Below are 9,725 nucleotides of genomic sequence, written 5' to 3' on the forward strand. Positions count from 1 at the left end.
ATACGAATCTCTTCACGGATCTGATCCGTTATAGCTCTTCTTTCTTTCTTTCTCTCTCGCTCCCTCAACATTAGACTCACCGACTGTATCACGTTACACTAGCTTCATCTAAATAAATATCAAAGAGGCCCCCACGCTTTAGAGATAATACATATAGAAAGAATAGGAGAGAGAAAAAACTTCAATGGAAGAAGACAAATACTCACACACACACATTTCAAATATTAAAGATGGCTGCTGCACTTACACACATAAAATATAAACAAGTCAAAAAAATTTTGGTTTTCTTTGTTGCGATATCATTTTTGGAAAAAATAAAATAAATTTTTAGTGTATCAAGACAATTTATTATTTATGTTAGATCAGCTGAAAGTATACTGTATATAAATATATAACGGAGTGCTGGGTTTTTATGTATCACACATACGCGGACGCGCAGCACGAAATTTCGTCGTAATTGGCAGCTTTGAGGGTGGTATGTTAAACCACCCTTGCATCGTTTTTTTTTTTTCTTTTTCCTTTTTGTTACTGGTGTAACATAAATTAAGGTTGCAGAACTAAATCAGCTTTCTTTAAAAGAAAAAAAAACCCCGAAACATTCTCAATAGTCCGAAAGGAAATCATGCTTAGCAAGTGGAGCACGGAAGTGGATCCAATCAATGGGGATCAAAGACCGCCAGCAGTAAACGCGCGTTGGTAGTAGAGCAGCAGCATGTTGGCTGGTGTTGATTTTCGTCTCACTAGAAAGCATAATTCGTCCAATAAAAAAAATATCCATTATTTGTATCAAACGTTTTATTCTTTTTTCATATTTCTTAAATAGAAATCACAAAAGAAACCAATTTGACTTTTTTTAAAAAATCAGTTAACTGCATAATTTGACTATATTAGTTAACATTTAGTCAGCGTATAGGTTCCGGGAGAATATATAATAATAGAATAAATAAGATGAAATATACGATCGACGCATAAATAAAGTCTAAATCAACTTGAAAACGATTGCAGATGACAACGGCAACTGAGAAAGTCGCGGGAGACTCGAGGAGTGGACCCAATTTCATTAAGTCAAGAGAGGCTGTTGGGACCATACGCCCCGATCTATGGCGTCATCACACGCTCGTTTCATATGATCGGTTAACACTAAAAAACCATCCAGCATACAGCAGAGTATATAGTCTTCTGTTCTATAGCCCGTGGTCCGTTGCTTTAATGTTTATACAGTATATAATATATATAATAGAATATATACTATCTCTGCTGCTGGATGTGTGGCCGTGCGGCCACCACTTATCCAATGACTACAAGTTCCGGTCGGCTGCATATGATGACGATTGTCCATACTCTTTTTTTTTTTTACTGTTGGCGTCTATGGCGTCCAGCAGCTAGCTATATGGTCTAACGTATAGCAGAAGATATCGCGCTTTCTGCATGTGGTCAACCTGCCAACACTGCAGCGCGTTGAACTGTTTTTTCTTGATATACACACACACACTTGACTTTACTTACAAAATACATATTGGAACACACAAAAAAGAGAGAATCGGTATTATTTTGTAAGCGTTGCTGCTGTTGTAGCTGGCGGTTATAGAATAATATGGTCGATGGAGCGCAAACTTGGCGATAATAAAAATGGCTCTCGGCCATAGTTTAGTTTTCCTCCAGTTCTTTATTGATGAATGCATGTACGGTTAAAGTTGGTCACACAGGTATGTGTTTCATTTGTAGCGCACCAAAAGAGATGATTTCCCAATAACGCACGACAAATGATTATTATCACCAGCGCCCTGATGTCTAACTGTTTTTCTATCGAATGAATCAGTCGAGTGTTGAGAGACACACACACGCACAGCAATGCATGGAATTTCCATCTTCCAAGAAACATTCCACTTGCATGTTGCTAAAATAAATGCGCCCAGTTTTTATCCGGATGGTTAAACGAATATAAAAGGAAAATATAGACCGAGTCGATATTGTATTGGTAAAAAGGCAATGCAATTATCTCTCACATTTCACATGTGAATTCCAGCATGGATATAGCTAGCGCCACGGCGATTTAGATGATGGGAAGCAGAATTTATATTTGATTTTCCCTTTGGCTGTATAACATATTATGAGGCTATATCGCGTTCGTTGAATACATCCACTTGGAGGGGCCTTTATTTTCTGTCATTAGCGATTAGTTGGGAACGGTGTGCAAGGTTGCTGCTTGTCGTTGACCTTCAACGCATCAATACAATTCAGTGTGAACGGGCATGCAAAAAGTGCAGCGAAGCGGAAGCTTTTTTCAGATCATTCGGACCGTCGGCCCAGCACGAGAGTAATGAGCTACTCGCGGCCTTCCCCATAGAGATGAATATACTACAGTATATACTATCTATCCAGCACACACACTTGTTCTCCGGATACTAAAATAAAAAAAAGCCAATCATGAAATTCGATTAAAATGGATGGGGCCCAGGAAATTGACAAGTCCTTTCTTTTTGTATAGCCAAAAGCAATTTTTGGAAATGTATCCGATTTCCATTAAAAAGCAAACTTACTGCGCTAAAATTCGTTTAAAAATTTCACCATGTCTGATGGAAGTTTGGAACAATAGGGGCTAGAAGGAAAAAAAGGAAAAACAGAAAATGTTTTTTTTTAAAGAAATGGCATTGGACATAAAAAATCAGGGACTGATCAGGTAAGCATGTATATAGAAACGGGAAGTTTGGGGAAATAACCCCGTAGACCAGAAAGAAAGAAAAAAAATAAGAAATAGATATAAACCTCTGGCGGAATGGATAAGTCAAAGACAGACCGCCCTCGCTTGGCACCTTTTGAATTTTTCACCTTGTCCGCGCGCGCATCATAAAAAACAGCAGAGGAGGAGGGAGGAGGATGCGGCTCAACACCTGCTAGCGAGAGGAGGATCGGGTGGTTAAGTTATTAGAAAAAATAGAGCAACTTGTAACAGAAGACCATTGACCATTAATCAAGAGGGGCTCTGACCCAGCTGGCGTTTCTGCGCGTCCAGCAACTGCTCGAACCGCAACAAATCACTCGAGAGAGAGAGAGAGAGAGAGATGGCCAGCCAAGAGTTTCTCAACTTGATTGAACCAGATGAAGCTGAAAAAAAAAGGGCAACGGTTCTACTTATTATACAAATGACTTTTTCCAAAATGAAAAGGAATAATAATAAAACACAATTTTTTCTATCGTTTTCTTCGTCATGGTTTTCATTTTGTATTGAATGGGGCCCTTTTCTAATTTTCAGCAAAAACCTTGTTTTTCAATTTGAACCTAAACTCCAACAGAAAATGCTATCTAGAACCGCGCATAAATTTAAATTGTAAATTCACGAGTTAGCATCACCTAATTATTTCTGTGGTCGTCATTATTCCTATAGTCCACCGTCATATTTGTTTTAACGAGTTGAAAAAAAAAAAATCTTTTATAATTGGACGAGCTTACACATAATATACTTTCAGCCGGGATTAAATCAGTCCACTCGCTAGCTATATATCCTTTTGTTACAATTTTCAAGTCTAGTTGATTTTTCTTCTTCTTTCGGGAAACCCACACGTAAGTAAATGTAATCACATAAAGGTGCTGTGTGTGTGAGCATGACAGCGGACAGTAACCATAATTTTCCATCAAGCAATGGTTGCCACAAGCTTATATGTGTGTGTGGTCAACTACTTAGGCAAGTGTATCGATTCGAATGGACGACCAGCGGGCCAACTGATGGCCACAGCAAGAAAAGAAAAAAGAAAAGAAAAGAATAAGAAAACTTAGTAGATGAAGAACAAGGGGGAGCCGTTGTGGTCATACGTGTCCCACCGTGAAAATGTCCCATGAATTCCAAAGCGCTTCCTGCCTCTGATGGCTCGGACTATATTCGGTCACTTGTGCGCCATTATAGACCAGCAGCAGCAATGTCGACTGAGAGAATCTCTTACGTCTATTATATTATACGTAGCGCTGCTGGCCGCAACAGCTATACCAGACGAATATTAACTGTGTAAAATGACCACGTCGACTTCTTTTTTTTTTCATTTCTTCGATGTATTTACAGTTGAAACAATAAGACAAGGGGCCCCCGTGATGTCCAACTGGGAATCAGTCGGGGGAAATTTTTTGGGAAATTTTTTGGGAACGCCATTTGTTCACCTAAATGAGGAGACACGAATGAAGCATCCTTGACGTTACATAGTGAAAAGTCCTCGGGTCCATTTCTTTTCTCTTTCCTATATAGCATAAACAAAATCAAATGGAGCTGGCAGTGCCGCCAAGAATTGTTTCGTGTTGTCTATCTTAAAAAAACAACAAAATAAACCTGGCCTGTTTTTTTTGGTTCATTTTCCAGTTTGTGTATATATGTAGCGGCCACCGGAAGCGCCGTCCGAAAAGTCCGATTAACTCGACACTTGCATCATTCTTTATTCCTCGGCCGGCTCTCTCCCTAGAGAAGATAAAAAACAAGTCTACAGTCGAGCCAGCAGAGAAAGAGAATAGATAAAATGATGTCGAGAAATATATAAGAGAAGAGGGGGGTTCTCTCTCTCTCTTTCTCTCTGTGTTGCCTACATAATGCAACAGAGTGCATTAAAGAATCAAAAAAGAAGGTGCCAGAGAAAGAATAACAGAGAGAGGAAGTGAAAATGGAACAGACAAATCAAAGAAGAAAAAAAAATAGATAAAGGGCGGACACTCGTGTCAGCCGGCTCCAGTCGTTCCTGTTAGTTATCCATTTGTTATGTGTATTAGAGACTAAATAATACTCGCTTGTTTGTTATGTTTTGTTTTTTTCTCTCTTTAGATTATACAACACAGCAGAGAAAAGAGAGTTCTTAATGACTTGTTTGCTACCTGTTTCTTTTGCATGATGATAAGCCACGGGGGGTTGGTTGCTGGCTGCCTTTCATTAAGGAAGCGTTTTGATTTCCAGGGGCGGGTTCGACAATTGCCCAACAACGTTGACTTTTTTCCATCTCGGGTTTTTATATCTACGATAAGGGGTCGGGCCAATCAGCGCGTCATTAACCCAAAACGAACAGCAGCAGCAGCCAAAGGATCTTGTTCCGTGACCTATAATCATCCTTATATATACGCTTAGGCGCGCTACATGCGCTGCTCACCTATACACGAAAAGACGACAAGAAGAAAAAAAAGACAATTTCTTTGATTTGATTTGAGTTTTTTGTTTTCGACGTTGTAATGTAAAATTCAGTTTATAGTTACATTTTTTCCCCCTTTGGCTTCTATATAGTACAGTACTATAGCTTGTCTTATTCTCCTATCCTGTAAATAGTGCCTTCCGTCTAGTAATGATTTATAGGCCTCGGGGGGTAAAGGAACGACGGCCCTAGGATGCATTGATTTCGCGATGAGCATTGTCTTTTATGTGAAACGGCCCTCTCTTTTTGTTCTTCTTCTTTTACATTGTTTGATCAAATTAATGGATGTTGTTGTTGTTGTTGTTGGAGAGCATGTACGCTCAAATTGATCGCAAACGAGGCTGTTTGTATAACGAGACAACGAAAGAACTTGTAAGTCATTTTGGAAAACCAACGCAGCCTACTACGATTTGATTTCTGGATTTTTCACTAGTTTAACTTTACAAAACCAAGTCCTTTTATAACAACTATCGAATTTCATTTTCGACAAGTCTCTGTAATATTGATGATGGCTTCTACAGCGCACGGACGTGACGCAAAGACTCTGCGCGTTGATGATCATTAGCTTTGACCGCATCTTCTTTTGTTGGATCATTTGACTCTGATTAAAAGAGAGGCCCCTACACACCGCTCAACTAATGAGCAGAGCTACAACTCTCGGAAGGAAATAAGAAAAAAAAAAGGACTGTAGCTAATGATATCTCCCTATATATCTAGCTGTAGAAGACATAACGAAGTGCGTTATATGTATGAGCCGAAAATGTGTGCGCTGGTCAAAAGGCTAAGCCGTGTCGAACGTGAGACGAGCCTACTGGTATATCCGTTCCATCCAGCAGCACACAGGGCGCGGGCGTTTATTACTCATAAACAGTCAGATCGGAGCCCAGCACACGCAACCGGCAGCAGTCATGGATCAACCTAATTATACCTTCAACCGGATAATCTATCGTGTATAACTCAGATCGCTGTGAGGATTGGACAGCCAAAAAAAAACCAAATTCGAATTATTAATCAATTATGTATAAGATGTAGTAGTCTGGTTTTCCGAATAATAAATTAACTGATGAGTACAAATGTCCTTTCTGTATTCTCTTACCGTGGGATTTTGTTCTTCTCCAAATCTATAATGAGGGGGCAGAAAAAGGGGAGTTGACCGCTCCGCACCTGATTTGCCTGCCTTTGATTATTATTTCTCTTTTTTTTTTCATTTTAAAAATGATAATATAAGACTTAGTAATTACCTGATTCCGCGCTAATCCGGTGTGGAGCATCATCTGTAACGTCCGACAGTTATATGAACATATTCATTCTAATTCCTTCCAGGCCGAGATGATGTGACTTGCCTACTCAGTAATCACCACCACCACCAAAAAACAATCAAGCATTTTAATTTTTCCAGGATTATTATAATGAGCGTCGTCAGCTGTTATTGAGAGCTGACCTGTTTGATGCTTTTCTGTTCTTATTCGTCCCACTGCATCATCAGCTCGTTTTTCTTTTCTTTTTCTCATTTTTTTTCATCCGGTCGCAAATGACGATGGCCTCGTTATGCAATTGTCCCTCGTTCATTAGATGAGCAGCAGCAGTACATCGAGTCTCTCCTGGGTGAAACCAGTTCGTTCGGGTCGTTGCTGGAAGAAAAATCCCCCGGTGCTTCTTCTTCTTCTATTTCTTCTCTTATTATGCGGTGGTTGCCCTTTTGAGTTTTCTGCCGGACGTCATCGCCCTGTACGCCTCACGCCCTTAGCACACGGTCGGTCCGACATATTAATCTGATGACCTCATGAATTTTAATGAAATGAATAGAAAAGGATCAGCCAACAGCAGTCGGAGTTGCCTACCGTTTGATAACGAGCACGTAACTAGAAACCCCACGGTCCATAATATTCCGACGGGAGAGATGGAAAGAGAATCATCATCGTGAATCTTGCAGCTTCTTCTTCTTCTTCTTCTTCTTCGTCTTCTCATTTAATTAGGAAGTATATAACTATATATGTAGCCCCCCATTATGTAGGCTACTGCTTTAGCCGTTGTGGCGGCGGGAATCTGAAAGGAACCGGATTCGCCTTATCAGCCGCCCACTAATGGGATTATTGACTAACAAATGTCAATAGGACAAAAAGATGAAGAAGAAGAAAAAGAAGAAACTGGTGAAAGCTGGGCATATCATCATCATGCCGGCCCTGTAATATCTCTCTCTCCAAATGACGACCGCAGCAATTTTCCCTTCAGGCGGTATATGCAATATCATTTGAATAATATTATTCAGCGGCGCCGCCACATTGAATCGCATTTGAATAGACTTTGATGTACTTGGTGGGGAATGGGGTGGATTTGGTGCGAAAGGGAATATAAGGAAATCAAAAAAGGAGAGGACGCCTGCGCCGACCCAGTTCAATAAATCTGAGCCGTTGAATTCACATATAGACGGTGGCAGGGGAGGAGCGTCGGTTGGCGTCGTTCTTTCTCTCTCGGGGCTTTTACTTATCGATTTTCATCGCGAGGTCCCGACTCGAGTCTCCGTGGCCAATCCTCTTCCTTCCTCCTCTCTCTCCCCTCTCTCTTTTCCTCTCCGTGTCTGTTTTTTCTTCCTTCTTTTCCATTTCACTGACAAGTCTGAATTTCAATATGAAGACGACGTCGACACACCGGGTTGGCCGGCTCCATGGAAAAAGGGTGGCGTATTATGTAAAAGAGATGGCGGGACCCCATCAAAGGGGTAAAAAGACCCCGCCCTTTCTCTCTCTCTCCTGTTTTTTTTTTTTTTGCATTTATGATGATGCCCTTATATCCTTTCTCCTACCATAGGGAACGACAAAAAAGAAAATTTGTTATCCAATCCGGTCGGGGTTGTATCCGCTGTTCACATTTGATTTGAACCCCAAAATGGCGCCCGGTTCATTTGAATTAAAATTCCATTTGATTTTATTTTTTTATATTTTATTTCGCCTTCAATTGAGGTTGAAACGGTTGTAGATTATCGTTTTGGGGTTCTCTCTCGGTGCTGATTTCGAATTGGAACGCACTTTTTCTTTCCTCGTTTTGGGCTGCGCTCTCACCGAAATTTCCATTCCCCTCCCCCGAAAAAAAGCCTAAAGTTTTTCGTGCTTTTACAATAAACTTAGATCGATTACTTATGATTATTATGGTCTGAATCCCGTTTTCCTTTTTTCTTGTTTCTTCTTGTTTCTTTCTTTCTTGTTTTGTTTTTTTATTGGCTACGTTCTTTTTGTTGTTTTCTGTTTTTTGTTCTGTTCGGTTAGCCCGGGAAAGTACAAGTTCTAATATAAGTACTACGCACAGTGTGGAAGAACAGGAAACCGCCTCTTTTGTTTTGTATATTTTTATGGCTGTGGCTTCCACTAAATAATAACAACACGTGCACCCCATGCTGGGTGACTCGTTGCTTCTCTCTCCGGCCTTCTATATACCCGCGTGTGTTAGACGAGTTGTGTGTGTTGCGCTGCGTTCACTCGGAGCGGGAGCAGCAGCAACAGTAGCGCCGACCGGACGGAAATATCCAACGGTCTTTTTGGGGGCTGTTCCACCTTAACGAGAAGAAGAAAAAAGAAAAGAAAAAAAGAAAAAACGACCAGGAGATCATCATCCTATAATTATGATTTGCCACTGGAATCATTTCATTCCACCCGCCGAGCTTGTATAAATTAGTCAAGCGTCGTTCAAATCTATTTGCTATTTTCTACATCCGCTTTGATTCCATCATTTTCATATGTAAATTTCAATTAAGAAAAATGTTGAGGTTCAAACGCCGCAAGGTAAATGCATACAGAGTGGTCAGTACTTGACGATAGATGGAAAAAAGGGCGAGTGTGTGTAGATTTATTTCTATTTCTCACTGGGGTTTGGTGGGGGGATATGAAAAAAGCAGAAAAAAAGCTAGTGACGCCTGCAAGATCGAATCAATCACGGTCATTGGTCAGTTGCCTACGGCGCTCTACGCACTTTTGGTAATGGCAGCGGGCGCAACCTATTTGCGGACTAGAGCTGCTAGTAGCCGGCCATAGCCGTTAGTCAATAGAGAGAGAGTTTTCTGGCGGGGCGCGGGCTTTTTAAATCTATAATGCCAGGCAAACGCGTATAGATCTCGATGTGGAATAAGATAGCAGTCCAGTTGGCCTGTCCAGGAGTCCAGTGCACTATAGTCATCCTTATGCGGAATATATAGTATATGAAGAGGGAGAGCGCTGATGCTGCTGCAGCGCAGTGTGGCAATCGGCAGGGGATTTTCCGATGGACTCTGAACTGATGTGGGGAGGCCGCGCAGGCGGGTCGATGGAAATCAATGGCCGACGACGACGACGACGGCGACTCTCCACCACCGCACACATCTTATGGGGCTCGTCCTCCTCCTGCACCCCGGTTGTATGTATGTGTGTGTGTGTTTGTCGCGCGTGCTTCCAGCGTCGCTCTTTTTTCTTTATCACACAACACAATGCTGCCAGAAGGAAAAGAAGAAGAAGAAGAAGAAGGGAAAAAGGGACTTTTTTTTTTATTCGACGGTCCTATAGAGCAGCCGGGATATCTCTATATTTATATAGTCTGTGTGTG

This window comes from Daphnia pulicaria, chromosome 1, assembly GCF_021234035.1.
Source record: "Daphnia pulicaria isolate SC F1-1A chromosome 1, SC_F0-13Bv2, whole genome shotgun sequence".
Lineage (NCBI taxonomy): Eukaryota > Metazoa > Arthropoda > Branchiopoda > Diplostraca > Daphniidae > Daphnia > Daphnia pulicaria.